This window comes from Schistocerca gregaria, chromosome X (assembly GCF_023897955.1).
Source record: "Schistocerca gregaria isolate iqSchGreg1 chromosome X, iqSchGreg1.2, whole genome shotgun sequence".
Taxonomy (NCBI): Eukaryota; Metazoa; Arthropoda; class Insecta; order Orthoptera; family Acrididae; genus Schistocerca; species Schistocerca gregaria.
In genome coordinates this window covers 249336723-249355473 of record NC_064931.1, presented here as the reverse complement: position 1 = coordinate 249355473, position 18751 = coordinate 249336723, and the positions used below count along the sequence as shown (strand labels likewise).

At 37.3% G+C, this 18751-nt stretch overlaps 1 long non-coding RNA gene across 1 annotated transcript in view; it reads right to left on the bottom strand.

Annotated features, from left to right (window-relative positions):
- Positions 1–11518: 11518 nt before the first annotated feature.
- Positions 11519–18751, bottom strand: part of LOC126299087 (uncharacterized) — a 39704-nt gene continuing 32471 nt past the window's right edge. Inside the window, exon 4 of the long non-coding RNA XR_007552720.1 lies at positions 11519–14954. This is a non-coding gene — a long non-coding RNA (uncharacterized LOC126299087). The remainder of the gene's footprint in view (positions 14955–18751) is intronic.

Genomic DNA, 18751 nt, shown 5'->3' with positions numbered 1-18751 from the left:
TGAATGGGAGACTATTTTACCTCCAGAATATTTCACCCAAAAGGGTCCCATCATCATTTAACCATACAGTAAAGCTGCTTGCCCTTGGGAAAAATTATGGCTGTAGTCTTCCCTTGCTTTCAGCCGTTCGCAGTACCAGCACAGCAAGGCCGTTTTGGTTCCTCTTAAAAAGCCCGAACAGTCAATCATCCAGACTGTTGCCCTTGCAACTAGTGAAGAGGCTGCTGCCCCTCTTCAGGAACCACAAGTTTGTGTGGCCTCTCAACAGATACCCCTCCATTGTGGTTGCACTTACGGTACAACTATCTGTATCGCTGAGGCATGCAAGCCTCCTAACCAATGGCAAGGTCCATGGTTCATGAAATGTTGCACTAGCTCACCACAGCAGATGATGTGAATACACTTGTTTGTCACTAGCGTTGAGGCAGACACAAACAATGAACAAGGTTGTCAACATTTGGTTGAACATGTTGCAAATAGAAACATGTTTTCTACTTCATTGTAAACATGCCTTAATATAACCACCATATCTGATTAGCGGGAGTAATAACAATGTGACCTTAGATATTACTCACTGTCTCTTTGCAATTTATAAAGAAACAATTGCTGCAAATTCCAGAGGTCTTCACTCATTATCTGCAGTACAGGTAAGGCACTCGAAAAGTTAACAGCCAAATACAAAGAATAAAGAAAGCATGAAGGGAAGTGAATATGTCCACAACACTGTCATACATGTCATTCAGTAGGCCCACATCTTTGCACTGTATGAGTAGTAGTTATTGAGAGTGCCAGAGATTGAGTTTACAAGCCTGGCTGGCTCGCAGCTTGTGTTGAGGAGGCTGACATGGCACTCACGTGAAACTTGGTGAGCTTGGCCAGAGCAGGGTGCTGAGTACAGAGGCAGGCTACTGCAGGTAACAGGCTGAGACATTCCTGAAAGGGTGTTGCTCATCAAGCTGGTGACAGGCACAAGGTTGGCTGACTAAGTCCAGCAACAAAGTATTACAAATACAGGATGATCCAGAAAGAAACCCCACCTCTACAGTTTAAAAAAACTTTATAACCACAGGTCTTCATGATCTCCATATGCAGACATATTTGTAAATCTTCAGAGTTACATGTGGTATACACCATTTACTCCTTAAGGGTCACATCATTCGTATGAGCAGCGCCTTATCAGAGCACTCATGTAGATGAGCTATGAAGCTGCTACACAGTGTCCTCCAGTAAAGTGTTACAAAAGGTTTACAGTAGTTCTAAGCCTCATGTAGAATATCCATACATATCATATATAAACATCATAAATAACAAGCCATGAATCCCAATACTGCCTTTGGACAGCTTTACAAGCTCTGTTTTGTTACCAAAGTGTCATATACATAAGCGTAAAAAATATACAAATACACTACCCCCCCCCCACTCTCTCTCTCTCTCTCTCTCTCTCTCTCTCTCTCTCTCTCTCTTCCCCCCCCCCCCCCCCCCCCCATCTAAACAAAGTCGAATAAATAATACTGCTTGTTTATGAATACATTTTATATGAAACAGACAGAGCATTATTACAAAATGAAATGCAAGTGTATGTATTTACACACTTCTGCATATCACAACAATTCTTCTCTCTCACAAGCCCAATCTGAAAAGTAAGTCATTCAGATAAATAATTACCTCCTTTTACATGTCCTTTCCAAAATGTTGTTGTTGTTGTGGTCTTCAGTCCTGAGACTGGCTTGATGCAGCTCTCCATACTAACCTATCCTGTGCAAGTTTCTTCATCTCCCAGAACCCACTGCAACCCACATCCTTCTGAATCTGCTTAGTGTAGTTATCTCTTGGTCTCCCTCTATGATTTTTACCCTCTACGCTGCCCTCCAATACTAAATTGGTGATCCCTTGATGCCTCAGAACATGTCCTACCAACCGATCCCTTCTTCTGGTCAAGCTGTGCCACAAACTTCTCTTCTCCCCAATCCTATTCAATACTTCCTCATTAGTTATGTGATCTACCCATCTAATCATCAGCATTCTTCTGTAGCACCACATTTCGAAAGCTTCTATTCTCTTCTTGTCCAAACTATTAATCGTCCATGTTTCACTTCCATACATGGCTACACTCCATACAAATACTTCCAGGAATGACTTCCTGACACTTAAATCTATACTCGATGTTAACAAATTTCTCTTCTTCAGAAACGCTTTCCTTGCCATTGCCAGTCTACATTTTATATCCTCTCTACTTCGACCATCATCAGTTATTTTGCTCCCCAAATAGCAAAACTCCTTTACTACTTTAAGTGTCTCATTTCCTAATCTAATTCCCTCAGCATCACCCGACTTAATTCGACTACATTCCATTATTATCGTTTTGCTTTTGTTGATGTTCATCTTATATCCTCCTTTCAAGACACTATCCATTCCATTCAACTGCTCTTCCAAGTCCTTTGCTGTCTCTGACAGAATTACGATGTCATCGGCCAACCTCAACATTTTTATTTCTTTTCCATGGATTTTAATACCTACTGCGAATTTTTTTTGTTTCCTTCACTGCTTGCTCAATATACAGATTGAATAACATCGGGGAGAGGCTACAACCCTGTTTCACTCCCTTCCCAACCACTGCTTCCCTTTCATGTCCCTTGAGTCTTATAACTGCCATCTAGTTTCTGTACAAAATGTAAATAGCCTTTTGCTCCCTGTATTTTACCCCTGCTACCTTCAGAATTTGAAAGAGAGTATTCCAATCAACATTGTCAGAAGTTTTCTCTAAGTCTACAAATGCTAGAAACGTAGGTTTGCCCTTCCTTAATCTAGCCTCTAAGGTAAGTCGTGGGGAAAGTATTGCCTCACGTGTTCCAACATTTCTACGGAATCCAAACTGATCTTCCCCGAGGTCGGCTTCTACTAGGTTTTCCACTCGTCCGTAAAGAATTCGCGTTAGTATTTTGCAGCTGTGACTTATTAAACTGATAGTTCGGTAATTTTCACATCTGTCAACACCTGCTTTCTTTGGGATTGGAATTATTATATTCTTCTTGAAGTCTGAGGGTATTTCGCCTGTCTCATACATCTTCCTCACCAGATGGTAGAGTTTTGTCAGGACTGGCTCTCCCCAGGCCGTCAGTAGTTCCAATGAAATGTTGTCTACTCCGGGGGCCTTGTTTCGACTCAGGTCTTTCAGTGCTCTGTCAAACTCTTCACGCAGTATCGTATCTCCCATTTCATCTTCGTCTACATCCTCTTCCATTTCCATAATATTGTCCTCAAGTACATCGCCCTTGTATAGACCCTCTATATACTCCTTCCACCTTTCTGCTTTCCCTTCTTTGCTTAGAACTGAGCTCTTGATGTTCATACAAGTGGTTCTCTTATCTCCAAAGGTCTTTTTAATTTTCCTGTAGGCAGTATCTACCTTACCCCTAGTGAGATAAGCCTCCACATCCTTACATTTGTCCTCTAGCCATCCCTGCTTAGCCATTTCGCACTTCCTGTCGATCTCATTTTTGAGACGTCTGTATTCCTTTTTGCCTGCTTCATTTACTGCATTTATATATTTTCTCCTTTCATCAATTAAATTTAATATTTCTTCTTTTACCCAAGGATTTCTACTAGCCCTCGTCTTTTTACCTACTTGATCCTCTGCTGCCTTCACTACTTCATCCCTAAAAGCTACCCATTCTTCTTCTACTGTATTTCTTTCCCCCATTCCTGTCAATTGCTCCCTTATGCTCTCCCTGAAACTCTGTACAACCTCTGGCTCTTTTAGTTTATCCAGGTCCCATCTCCTTAAATACCCACCTTTTTGCAGTTTCTTTAGTTTTAATCTACAGGTCATAACCAATAGATTGTGGTCAGAGTCCACATCTGCCCCTGGAAATGTCTTACAATTTAAAACCTGGTTCCTAAATCTCTGTCTTACAATCATATAATCTATCTGAAACCTGTCAGTATCTCCAGGCTTCCATGTATACAGCCTTCTTTTATGATTCTAGAACCAAGTGTTAGCTATGATTAAGTTGTGCTCTGTGCAAAATTCTACCAGGCAGCTTCCTCTTTCATTTCTTTGCCCCAGTCCATATTCACCTACCACGTTTTCTTCTCTCCCTTTTCCTACTACCGAATTCCAGGCACCCATGAGACTCACATTCCCAACTGTCCACAATTCTACATATGTAATGTACCTTATAGACATTTGCCCATTTACTCATAACTCATGCACGCTTTGGCGATTCCCATAAGCGTGCAAGGGATAAGTCCCTGCAGTCACGCTATTCATCTGTGTCCTCGGTGGCTCAGATGGATACAGCGTCTACCATGTAAGCAGGAGATCCCGGGTTCAAGTCCCGATCAGGGCACACATTTTCAGCTGTCCACATTGAGGTATATCAACAACACCTGTCGGCAGCTGAGGGTTTCAGTCAGTCATCATTTATTCTAGGGAAAAGCTGCACAGTCATCAACAGTATTCTGTTCTTTCGAGAACAGTTACTGTCTTCATATATCTTGTTGTATTGTTGATTGCATTTAGTTAAACTTATGGATTGACTTTTTTCGGGTTCATAAACGTTTTATTTTTATTTGTAATTACTTTTATGTTGTAATTTCATGTACTGACATGTTCCATGACCTTGGAGATTTGCTCCTCAATTTGGTCCGATGGAACTTGATGAGTAAGTAAAGAAATAAAATTAATGTGACATGTGAATCTTAAGTTGAAAGTGATGCTGATGATCCCTTTGCCATATCCTTGTTTACTGTTGCACATTGCTGTCTCCACAGTGCATTCAGTTCTTCCTCTTAATTATCACCATTCATGCATTTTGTGGCCACCGCCCTTTCATGACGCAGAAGCACTTTCAGTTTACTATTTTTTAGAACATAATCAAGAATGAGTAGTGTGTATATGCTAACAATTAAAATGGCTAACTGTTGCCTGCTTTTGACTAAAAGTATAACCAGTGAATTATACTTACAATCAAAGGAAAATCTTTTGGTTACTGCCTTGACAACACTGTTTGTTTAGCATTCCCTTAAAGTTTCATGCAGAGCCTCAGTTTTATAAGTTATCCTACCCTGTCTACCATTCATTCAGCCAAGGTAGCAGAGTCTGCAAAAAATATTGGGATGCTATACCTAAAGAGCCATTGTTGTCTGTTTGTTTCCACTTTCTGCATTAACTATTCATGTTTGTAAATTTATTCGTGAGTCGGATATGATTATGAAATGTACATAGTACTAAATTTCCCCTTTCACAAAAATGCACACAAATTTCTCAACATGAAAGCTGCACTAGGCAATATGTACCATATCAACAGTGGTTTATCCTAGAGCACTAGGGTACTAGCAAATGTGACAGCCATACTTTGATGGTGTGGCTACTGTTGGCGATATTGGTTTAGTATGATTTATTTGTATACCCCTGACATTTCTGATTAAAAGCAACCATACTGCCAAAAGTAAGTACATTATCTGGTAACAATGTTATACTGTGTCGCACATGTGTGGCTGCTCCATAAAGGGGCTTACACATGCTAAGTATTTATTGAAAATACTGGTTTGCCAAACCTTCACTATATCAAAGTGATACACACTATCAGTGATACTGTCACTCTGACATCTTAACCTTGTAAAATTGCATTGCAAACACCCAAACGATAGCTTGTGGTGCAACTATATTAGCTATAGCTGGTGAAATTAAAAGCAAGGGTGGTAACATTAAGAGTGCAATGTGAACAGTGTTAAATACAGAGGAGAAAGCAGATAGGTTGAAGAAGCACACTGAAGGCCTCTATGAAGGGGAGGACTTGCGTAAGACAGGATAGAAGAAGAAGAAACGAGAATCAACAGGGAAGACACTGGGATCTAGTACTAAAACCAGAATTTAAAAGAGCTTTGGAAAACGTAAGATCAAATAAGGCAGGAGGTATAGATAACATTCCAATGGAATTTCTAAAATTATTCAGGGAGGTGGCAACAAAACAACAATTCATACAGACATGCAGAATGCCCGAGATGAGCAATATACCGTCAGACTTACGGAAAAATTATCCACACAATTCCAAAGATTGCAAGAGGCGACAAGTGAGAGAGTTATCACACAATGAGCTTAACAGCGCATATGTCCAAGTTGCTGACAATAATATACAGAAGACTGGAAAAGGAAATTGACGATCTGTTAAATGTTGACCTGTTTGCCTTTAGGAACGGTTAAGGCACCAGAGAGGCAGTTCTGACGTTGCAGTCGATAATGGAAGCAAGACCGAAGAAAAATCTAGACATGTTCATAGGCTTTGTTGACATGGAGAAAGCACTGGATGATGTAAAATGGTGCAAGATCTTCAAAATTCTGAGAAAAACTGGGGTAAGTTATAGGGAAACACACACAGAACTAGAGGGAAAAATAAGAGTGGAAGACCGAGAATGAAGTGCTTGGATTCAAAAGGGTGTAAGACAGGGACTTCAGGGACTTAGCCTCTCACCCCGTACACACATTGAAGAAGCCATAACTGGAATATAAAATAAATGTTCAAGAGTGAGAGTAAAATTCAAGGGGAAGGGATATCAATGACGACATTCACTGATGCCGTTGCCAGCCTCTGTGAAAGTGAAGAAGAATTACAGCATCTGTTGAATGGAATGAACTTTGTAATGAGTACACAATATGGGTTGAGTGCAAATAAAAGGAAGATTATAGTTGAATCCATGAATGATGGTGGACCGTCCAAGTTCGCGTAGTGTAGAGGTGCAAATGGGGACTGCAGCATTGCCAGTTGCAAAAAACAGCTCGGGTATGCGCACAGAGCTGCAGATGCCAAACAGCTTTTAAACTTGTGTTTACAGGGTAGCGGACAGCAGAGAAAGTTATTTGGTGATTTTTTATTCAGTTTGTTGTGATTTGTCTGAGACTTAAGCTCCCACTACCTCATGACTACCACTATGTGATAGTCGGATCAAAAGGAATGAGACATGAAATGTCGTCTGGCACAGCAAGTTGAGATGCTTCCTCCCGAGCATTTATGCACAGGGAAGTACGAATGCTTATGTCCAATGACAAAATTCAAATTTACATATAGTTATTTTCATAAACCACCAAAAAATTGCTGTTGTGCAGTGCTTAACTACTTCCAACATGGGCACAGTCTATCACACACTTCATGTTATGTAACATCCTGAATGAAATAATACACATTTTGCTTTTTTAAAGCAGCTCCACTAAAACAGTTGATAAAGTATACGAAGTCAGTTGTGGACTCATAAAAACATAGAGACTAAAATTTAGTGTGTTAGTGAAGTTCAATGTGCCAAAAAATGAGCTTAATTGAATGTGTGTGTCATACACAAACAGCAATTATTTGCTAAAACAGATTTGTCAAGACAAATGTTAAATATGATTTTACAACTGCTGTGATGTACAAAACTATGACATGTAATCAAGTGGCAGTATCGGAGCCAAAAATCTGTCCACTGAAGATGCTACAAAACAAAGCCAAATGCAGCTGGTATAAAGAAGACTGATTACAATTGCACAACAAGAACATACCTCAATATTACTGGCAAAACTGCAACTCACCTTTGGTTGCTTTTAGTCACTGCAGTCCATGTCAGTGTCAGACTCATCTCACCTTAGAGTGATGACAATGGGGTCAATCAGATTATCAATTAAAATTTCAGTGTCCATGTCCTACTCCTGTAGCCGTTCTGCATGCCAAACACATTTGGCCCATGCTGAAGGTGTTATGCTGTCTAGTGCTTCATGCAAAAGCCTCTCTGCGTCAGCAGTTTTAAATGTTGTGTTTCATGCTGTGACATACCCTTTCACTTGGGCCCCATGAGCTGTATCAGATTGTATTGGCAATGATGTGGTGGCAAGTGCAAAACTGTATGCCAATTTTCCTGTGCAATACAATTGATTTCATACACTGTCACAGAAGAATTATGAAGCTCTACAAGATTTAACAGTTCAGTCCAAGTCTGACAGGCAGTGTGCAAAATCATCTTACTTTCAAGCCACAGCATATCGGCTTTTTTTGTACTCTAACAAGCCTTGTCAACAACAACTGAGTGACAACTTGCGTTGTCCATAACAATCACTGAGTTTCCAGGCAAGTAAGGGAGAAACTGTTTCCTAAACCATAATGTACACGTCTCCGACTTCATTTCAGAATGATTTTCACTTGGGTTGCCCTTTTTTGCCTGGGACACTAAATTTCTTTCTGTAATGAATCCGGAAGCCGAACCAGTGTGAAGCACAACTATTCATCAACAACTAGCACTTAAAAACCACCCAAACCATCACTCAGTTTCCAACACACTTCCTTGTAGGATTCTGGTTTACCCATGTTTTGTTCAAGTAAAAAAGTTCTGATTGCCATATTTTCTATTTCAAGAATGCTTATCAAAAACTGTGCCCTTTAAGCAGTGATATCACAATGTTCCATGAAAAATTTTCTTCTGTCATCTGTATTTACATATTTGAACCCAATCTCTCTTGGTATTCTTTGCTCTGAGGTAACACTACCTTTGAAATTTATAGTTTCATGAATTTGCAACGTAATTCTTTTAACAGTAGGAAATTCGCTTGTCATGTACATATTTAGCACAACTCGTCTAATATCATCTTTGTCCATATCATCAAAATTCGTGACAGGCTTCTCACGACTGATGTTTCCCTGGTGACCTGAAAACTAGGCTTCCACTCTTCTGGACAGATAAATTACTTTCACTGGCAATCCACTGAACAGTTCTCAAGCTGACACGACTCATTTCTACTGTGCATTCCTGATATCTGGGAACATCTGTGGCAGGTCCATTGTTTGATGCTTCGTGCTTGAAGAAATTATGTCTCTTGCAAGCAAGCAAGAGAATTTGTCGCTTACCACCACCAAATCCCAACAAACTGAATAAAAGGTCACTGAATAACTGCCACAACCATGTTTAACACTTGCACTGGCCAAGACATTCACAGCAGTGCACTGAGAAAACTGCTGAATGTTCATTGGCTGTTGGAGGATGACTAGAACAGTGAGAAATTTATCATAATTGGTGATCATAAGTTGAAGTGAAGCAATTATGTTACCTATGTAATAAAAATTTTATTTTCCACTTAATGTTGTTATTTGCTGGTTATCATTATCTTTGTGCTAGCTAGTTAGGCTATGTATTTTATTTCCATATTCAACTTTTTTAAAGATCTTCATAAGAAGATAGTCAACACGTCCTTTAATGCAACTACATTGTCCTCCGTAAATGATGGGGCATTTACAAAAAGAAATATTCTCATATTTGTGGATTACCATTTTATTCATCTTATCATTGATGAGGTTACCATTTTATTGGTTAACACCACTTTTTTCATAATACACTATCCATACAAAAATATTTTTTTAATAGAATGAAGAGGATCACAACATAACTGACCCTAGGAATAAAGACGTCACAATGAAAACATCAATATAAAGAAAAAAGCTAGTAACAAACAACAACAGAACAAACTTGCAAGTAGTAGTGGACTTGAATATATTACAAAAGAATGTACAGTGATCCAGGTGAGAAATTTAGTTGGGGCTTCTTGTAAATGTTCTAAAAAGTGTTTTGAATACATTGGGGAGAAGCTTATACAGAGTATGAACAAGTCATTCTGAAGTCCCCAAAGGGCTTCAATAGACAAAATGCTTATTGTTTGGTTCCATGCAGCTAAAACCAACGCCACCTAGAGAGAAGGCCTGTGCGCTGAACAGCTTGCCTGCCAAGAGTAGTCATACAAGTTCCGTCCATCCAAGAGCAGCTTCTACTGGCAGGCGCTTCTTGAAATGCTTTTCTCTGGCTACACCTATTTCCAGTGTTGTACATCACTATTTCAGCAAAATTTCTCTAATATCAATTATTTCACACACTAATACATTGAAACTTACCTGTTTTTACACTGTAAGTCCAAAACTTGTAACGGGATTGATGGCTTCATTAGGCCAATACACATGTTCTTCACTACACACAAATTAGCAGTTTTCATTATTCAAACATCAATATCTTTCCATGTGAACTCCATCAATACAAAATATAATTTAACATAGATGATTCGGAATTTTGAAATTTCATTTTATTCTATCAAAATAATGAAAAATCCAAAACTGAATATTTTTTGTGCTTTTTATTTTAGAGTTCTTAATTTTTAAAATGACCAAAATTGTGCCATTTTTGTCTTGCTTTCAAACCTTAAAAAGGCCACAACCCCAAAACCATTTGACTTACAGGCCACTTTGAACCAATTTATTCAGTTTCTTCTGAGGTATAAGGACTTTACTAGAGTCACAAAAATGCTGAATTCTTCCAAACCCATTTTTTTAATCCTTAAAATTTTAAAATTAGAGTTTCTTTAAAACTGTTACTTACACACTATTTTTAATATGTGCGCTAAATCCCATGATGGTATGCCAGTGGGAACACATTGAAATAAATTTTATTTTACTGCAATTTGCTTTGCCAACTGTATTACAACTTTTGCAGACTGGTTCATGGGAGTTACATTAAAATGAAATAAACAAATTACTTGTGGTAGCAGTTTTGCAGAGGCTGTATATAAATTGCAGTAGTTTAAAAGAAAAAAGGCCTTTTGCAAGTTGCACATTAAGTGTTTTTTATTTAACTTGTGCACACAGACCCATTTTGCCTTATTTACAAGATGCCTTCAGTGGGTGTCAGATCAGCTTCTAAAGCTGTTTGGCTTAAAAATTGGAACTAACACAACAGAAAATAAATACTATAGAATAAATAATAATAAAACAAAACCATTCAATTTTATTGACACAATAATGAGCTTCAGGAGAAATCAATTCTTGAAAGAAAATTAACAAAGGTCTAGAGGGAGAAAGGGGAGCAGATTGCACCAATGCAACACATGTAATGCACGAGTCAAGAATACATACAGCAGCCTCTTAAAAACAGTTGTAGTGGCATTTTTCACAGAATGCAATAAGATTCAGTACATTATGAAGACTCCAGCACCAAACTTCACTGGCAGGCATTACTGTGTTTGAATAATGGTTATTTAGAAAGTGTTGCTTTAAACTAATGAATTTTAAATTTTCCTATCTCTTATCTGTTTCATCTTTTGGATAACTGTGATTTATCCTTTTATGATTTCTTAAGAAGACAAACTGTGGATAAAAAGTGGTCAAAATTTTGTTGTAATCCTTTAGAAACAAACTTACACTGCATAAGTAAATGTTGTGGAAATGTAACTCATGGACAATTAATCTGAACTTGCGTATTTAAGAAAGACTTCATGTAGAGTGAAATAATCTAATGAAAGAAACCTGAACTACTGATAATTGAAGGCACAAAATCTTATGGAATGGTGCAACTGAGTTGAAGCATGTCTAATAGTCCTGAGTTTGTGGGTGCTGAAGAAGGCTTGTATTTGTTGAAAGTGTCTGCCTTCATTACAGAAATCGTCAGTAATAAAGAAATGTATCATCTCAAAAAATAATATAAAGATAAAGCTGACAAAATAACATTGAAATTAAGTGAAACCTTCTTTCAGGAAGAAACTGGTGAAAACCAGGAAATACTTGGCTGTGATGGTACACAAACAGAAATGATTGACAAGTTTAAACACAACCAGTAAAAGTGAAAAATTTTCAGTGTTGACTTTCCTACCTAACTTATACAGAAAAAGTCTGGAGTAAGCAACTGCAGGGTATGAAAAAAAATAGTGGAAGAAAAGGGCCAACTCTTTACTTTTGACACTAAAACTGGACATTCTTTGTCTGCTAAAACTTTTCTGTTAGTGAAAAACTTTCATTGTAATGATAATACTAGGAGGTAAATGCCTGACCTACATGATTACATTTCTATGGGAAAAGATGGTGATATCAAGACTATGTATGTTCAAAACAGATTAATTTAAGGAAACTTATGAGAAGTATACAATCTTTTCAGATCAAATTGCATTCTCAAAATTTGCTGTATTAAGGCCAAAAAATTGTATTATAGCTGGAGCTAGTGGGATAATCACTGTTTGCATTTGTTTCAAATCATCAAAATGGAAATTAATGATAACTGGAGCAAATTTGAACACTATGTACAAAAAATTTATGAAAATCTAAGGTTTAAAGAACCAGACCAATGGTTGATTCACATGCACAGACCAATTAATCAGTCTTCTTTTTTAAGTAATAGCTTTATTAATCACAATAGTTCAGAGAAATACAGGGTAGTAATGAATAAAAATATTCTTACAACTTGTGTGTACAATATGTATTCAAACTGCATAAATTCAGCATGCTGTTTACAATTAAAGTTCAATTCAGCCTTCACTTACTTCTGTTGAATATGTTTTTCTTTCTAGGGACAGCATCCCTCACAATGCTTTGATTTTTCTTTCTGGTGAAATTATTAAGAAATACACTGGTTGAAATCCATATTACTTTTTTTGCAAGTATCTTGAGCACTATGACTATCACATTCTCTTTCCCAGAGCAATTCATTCATTAAAACTGAATTCCAAGCCAGGTAGGAAACTAGTTCTCTTTGGTTTGGAGCTTTAAGGAACTCTGCTTCAAATTTATGACAATTTCATAAGTCGGGTAAGTAGTGACAACCACACTGATAATTTGAGAGCAAGGAATGAGTAGTTTTCGTCTACTTACATTCAGTATTAGGGAATACATTTCTTGATCATCTAAAATGTTATCTAACACCAGAATATCTTTACAAAACTCACATTTTGTAATTTTTCAAAACAGCTGCAACAATACCCTGCTATACATGTAAGAACAGGCAAATCTTCACTGGAATTTTCAGTAAGTTCTGATGGATTGACTACTTTTTCATCATATATGGAAGGAATCTCAATGTCAGTATTTGGGCCATCTGAGAAAATCTCCTGTATGGACTGTATACTTATTTCTCCAAAAACAGCTGATTTAAAATTTAGCCTAATTATAGACTGCAAGTGAAACTTCTTACATTGTACTGACCTCCACATAACTGCCTATACTTTCCAAATCTCTCTTCGAGCAAATCAGTTTGAAATTTTCCAGGTACAAAGTAGGAAAACTGCAACTCATTAACACAATATTATAAAGGCCTGTGTTGTCTAAATTAATGCTGAACATGTTTCTTTTGTTAGTGAGCCCTCAGGATATCGGATGTTTATTTTTCCCCATCTGCTTAGCCATTCTAACATTCCTGTAAGACACACATACTTGGGGGTCATCTATTGTACATTGTTTTAAAGGGCTCATGAATTCATTGTTTAACCTGTTACCTTTAAATGGTGTTTTCACATTAGCTATTTTCCACCATTTGATAAACTAATGTAATTTGCTGTTTCCGCACAGTGATCTAAGGAGTGTTTTGGACCCAGTGTTTGAAGGGCATTAGCTGTGACATCACTGAAAATTTGCAGAGCTAGTTTAGCATTTTGTTTTTCAAAATCAGACCATAATAATATTTTGCCAGTTTTTCATGTTCAAGGTCACATAGCCGCAGTAAGGTATCAATACAGGCATAATGTATGCAAGAATCATTTTTTTCAGATGTGGGATAAATCACACAGGAATTTTTTTTTTTTTTTTTTTTTTTTTTTTTTTTTTTTTTTTTTTTTTTTTTTTTTTTTTGCTTTAACCAGTTATGCCAAATGCACTTAATAATGAATACAGAGTCAATTACAAAAAACAGTGGTCTCACATGATCTTTAGGATGGTTATACACGTAAGAGACTGAAGAGGGATTTGAAAATGATGACATTGCCCGTCTATTAATAGAATTATTATCTAAAATTACAGACAGTACTTTGAATCCTGTATCTTCAAGACCCAATATAATTCTTTTGCTCCATTGATGCAAATTATCACCTGTTAATTTATTGACTGATAAAATATGAACAACATCTTTAAAGTTAATCAGTATACTGATGATCATGAAAACATATGCTGACTTTGCTGTCAAACCTTCACCATTAACCATACCAACAACACTTCCTCCTTTACAGTCAAAATAATCTTTTAGATGTATCTCATCTATTAAAAGGTTGACATGATATTCACGTGGTTCAAGAAATGTAAATTTACCTCTTGTATATGATAAAAAATTATTTTCACATTGCTCTTTCTGGGGGCCTTTGTTAATACTAGAACACACACTTTGAATTGTTGATGGATGAGGGCCTACAAAAAACAATAATCTCTATTAAACCTATAAAGCACATGGGGAAATACTGTAAGATAAACAAGAAAATATCATGAATGATGAAGTGGATGAAATTTTCTTTGATGATTGTAATTTCAACTGTTCAATTATAAAGTGTATGTTTTTGCTCTTTTCATACTCAGATAAATTAAGTGTCTGCATAATGTCACACACACAACTCAAAATTTGTTCAATAATATTTGGAACATTAATTTGCATGTCAGCTGCTTCCACACAGTCTAACAGATAACCTAATTTAAGAATGCTTGAAACCCTTGTTAAAACCTTCTTCCCTTTTAGTCCTATTTTGTTTCTTTGCTTGTTCAGGACAAATACTGATACATCAAGGCCTTCACTAACAAGAACAGAATATTTTATCACAGAGAAGGAACTGTCTGAATGTTTGCACACAATACAGATGTAGGTTTTGTAATGATACTCCAGAAATCAGACAGCTTTAACATTGACAGTTTTGCCTTTAACTCACACAGTGATGTAATGGACTGAGCTTTTAAACATTTTTCCCTTTCCTTCAGGCTATCCTGAACAGCTGCCTGAATATTTTGCTCTTCAAGTTTCTGTCTCTTTACCTCAGGGCCAATTCTGTAGCTTGGAGGTTTGCGCAAATAGTGAGGGCAGTTCGGAAAAACAGAAGGAACTGCTGTTGAAAGCAAACTTGGTCTTGCAAGGGTGCGAGGAACGTCTCCATTTCTTCTGACATCTTGAGATGATGATATAATTTCATGAGGGTGAAAATGCTGTTCACACACCTACAACCAATAATTCACATGACAATGCAGGACCAATTACAATGATCTTAGTAAAGGAACTAATATTACTGAGGGTATAAATTAAAAAGAAACTTTCAAATTTGCAAATGCTGAATATTACATTTTATAACTACGAGTATTTCTGGCAGATATTTAGGAACTATTAGTTGAGTTATCTTTGACCTCAGTGTCTGACCATTCATATAAGGCTACCAGTTCTTTCCCGAGTCATGTTATTTAAAAAAAACTGGTTGAAATTCTCATTACTTTTTGCAAATATCTTGAGCACTGTGAGTACCACATTCTCTTTCTAGATCAATTCATTCATTAAAACTAACTCAAAAAATATTTAACATAGGAAATAATAAATTGACCTGCCCTAGCAAGTCGTACCACATGTCTTAACCATCAGAACCTGATCAGAGAAATGTATAAGCCTGACAAAGCCAGAGATATATTTGTCTTGGCAATGACAAAGAGCATCAGAATATAGTACAAAAGACACACTAAAATTTAATTAAAAAAACTAGGCCCAGTTCCTTGTTGTAGCAAAAATGAGCTAATTTTGTTACATGTAAATGTACAATCCTTAAGTAGTATAGTTACTTAATTCCAGTACTGGCTGGATGAAATTAAGTGCAGCAATTTCTGAGTGATTGAACATTGGATTAAAAGTACAGAAATAAACTTGTTTGTACCATTTACTTATTCAGTGCCAACAAGTTATGTTTTTGAAGCATTTGCTGTGGAATTTCACACTCTCAAACTTTTTATTGCATCTATTTACCAAATGCCAGCTACTGATGAAGAAACATTCACAAGAAGGTTCTCCACTTTAATTCTAATGACTGAAAAATATAATCATTACAAAATTTTTGTGACTGGAGATATTAACCTAGAAATAAAAAGTAAAGAGAAACAATGTTATTTGCTGAACGTGGTAAGCTCAATGAATTTATGTTGATGAAATAAAAAACCAACCAGGATGGAAGCATGGCTTGACAATTAGCAATGAGCAGAAATAAGTAGAATGTGATACCATCAAATTAGGAATATGACATGATGGCATATGGCTTGAAGATGGAAAACTGTCTACTGATAATTTCAAGGAATTCTCAATGAAGAGAACACAAAGAATGAGAAATGACTTCAAACTAATTGAATGGTCCATTATACTGACCAGCTTCTTTACATTCATTTCCATAATAATCACTAACCACACACTAAAAAAATGGAGCACACCACAACTCAGTAAAATGAGGATATTTTACTGCTGCTGAAGAACATAACAGCTGACAGTTGTAAGAACTAGAACAACTCTAAGCTTGAGAGAAGTGCACATATTTTAAATTAAAGCAGCGAAAATCAAAGCTAATGAGTACATTTTAAATTGTAAAAAGAAATGTAAAGCATCCTGCAATGTGATAGAAAGTGAAGCAAACATAGGAAGGGAAAAAATCACTATCCCAATTAACTTCAATGAATATTTTGAGAACTCTAAAAGTTTCCTTGTATCACAAAGTGATGATACATCTTATGTGGGGGCTTTCCTTTTGCAATCACTTTGAGAAAAATTACTGCTACAGATCTTCCCAACTCAGAAAACAAGCTGAACAGCTCCAGAACAGAGGACTACCATGGGCACAGCAACTATGTTCTAAAACGTATACTCATGGAAATTAGAAAGCCAATGCTCCATTTAATAAATAAAATTATTTACAATAATACTTTCCCTGAATGTCTTAAAATTATAGTTACACTTTCAATACACAAAAACGGTGACAGACATACAAGGTAACTGTAGACCAATATCAGTTGTCCCTATAATAGCTTATTTAAAATCACAGAGAGCTGCATACATGTATAACTTCAATTGATGAAGCTATGATAAACATGCTGAAAAGCTAACAGCCCTAACCATCTAAACCTGATAAACACAGTGCCTTGTTAGACTTATAAGAGCAGGTCTGCTGACATAGTAATAAAACTCCTCAAATGCAGTTCTCTAAGTCAATAACAAAACAACATTACGTGGAAAATGCCGAAGCACATAATGATTTGTGCTTGTTCCATATTAGTCTTCACTTTCATGGAAAACAAACAACTAAAATTGGATAGGAAATAAAAGCAAGTAGGTAAATATTAGTGTTACGCTCATAACCCAACAGAAATTGGTGTTTAGTGTCCTGTAACTTCTAAGAATTCAGCGACAACATAGAAAATCAAAATTGCAATGAACATGCTTTATGAATGGTGTTTAGCTTTAACTTCCTCTTACAGAATTTAAGGTACATTAGTGGCGGTAATAACAATAATAGCCGGCCACGGTGGTCTCGCGGTTCTAGGCGCGCAGTCCGGAACCGTGCGACTGCTACGGTCGCAGGTTCGAATCCTGCCTCGGTCATGGATGTGTGTGATGTCCTTAGGTTAGTTAGGTTTAAGTAGTTCTAAGTTCTAGGGGACTAATGACCACAGCAGTTGAGTCCCATAGGGCTCAGAGCCATTTTAACAATAATAATACAATACTCTCAAAAGATTAACACAGTAAGTGGCAGGGGATGAGTAAATTTATGGTTATGGCTCACATTGTTTTCTTTATACTGCAGCAAACTCGTAAATGAACTTAAATGACTTACACTTGTTTTGCTGATTGTTAAATTTTCCCTTGGGATAGCCCGTTTCCATTTTTCTAATAATTTTTCTACCTTTGGCAATGTAAAAACTTGCACTTTCGGCCCTGTCGAGTAATTTCCTTTGACCTGGTCACACAACATCTGTAAGGCATTTTGTCTGTTACTAACACAAATTCGAACTGTGCATCACATAAATAACGTTAAAAACAGTTATGTTGTGCTGCAGTCCCGTACTCCCATGCTCAGCACAACGTTATAAGACACTTGTCGCTTTATATAACATCTCTGTTATTGAAAGTCTCCAATCCAGAAACACCTTTAACGGTACCACCATCATACTGTACAATAACAACAGTTACCCAGCCATTACCATGCTGTGCAGCTGTACTTTTGGTAACAGTAAAGTTCAAAACACCTCCACAAAACGTAGAAGGGCCCTGAAGGATCACTTGACCTCCAAGACCTGAAGTTGTAGTAATTTCAACATCATCTATTGCCTTATATACAGGAAGGCGCAAACGCCTAAATCTCCTCTCTGTGTAGTCTTCGATGCTGCTGCATGCACGGCTGCAAGATGACTGACGCCGTCTTACTGATAACACCACTTATATAGCAGCATGACAGGAAGTCTTTATCACTTCTGCTCTGTTTGAATTTAGTGCTCGCAGTGACCTTTTTCCTTTGAAAAAAACACTGATCTTGCCAAAAGCTGAGAAGCGATTCTTCTTGGTGTTGTAGCACTCAGGGGCACTCTGGGGTGCTCTCTGCGTGAGGCACCTCTGGGTAACTCTGTGGGCTACTGCTAGATGGTACCAGCATACTGCGCATGCGCAGTATGTGGCGCTAGTCTCTCTCTGCCGTGAGGCGTCTGGTGGGGCGCGCAGCGACTCTAGTTTTAACAACGCCAAAGAGTATGATGTGTATTAAAGTTACCGAGAAGCAAAAATGGGGGAGGCAGCTGCCCAATAAGTTGAAGGAAGTCTGCCTTGGTGACAGCGAATGATGGAGGGACATATATAGTACAAAGGGAAAAAGTCAGGTGGGGAACGGGCAAGCGAACTGCTACAGCTTGAAGATAGGTAGTCAGGGAGATGGGTTGACTATGAATGTCATCCTGCATGAGCAGCATGATGCCCCCATGACAGTGCGTGCTGACCTCAGGGG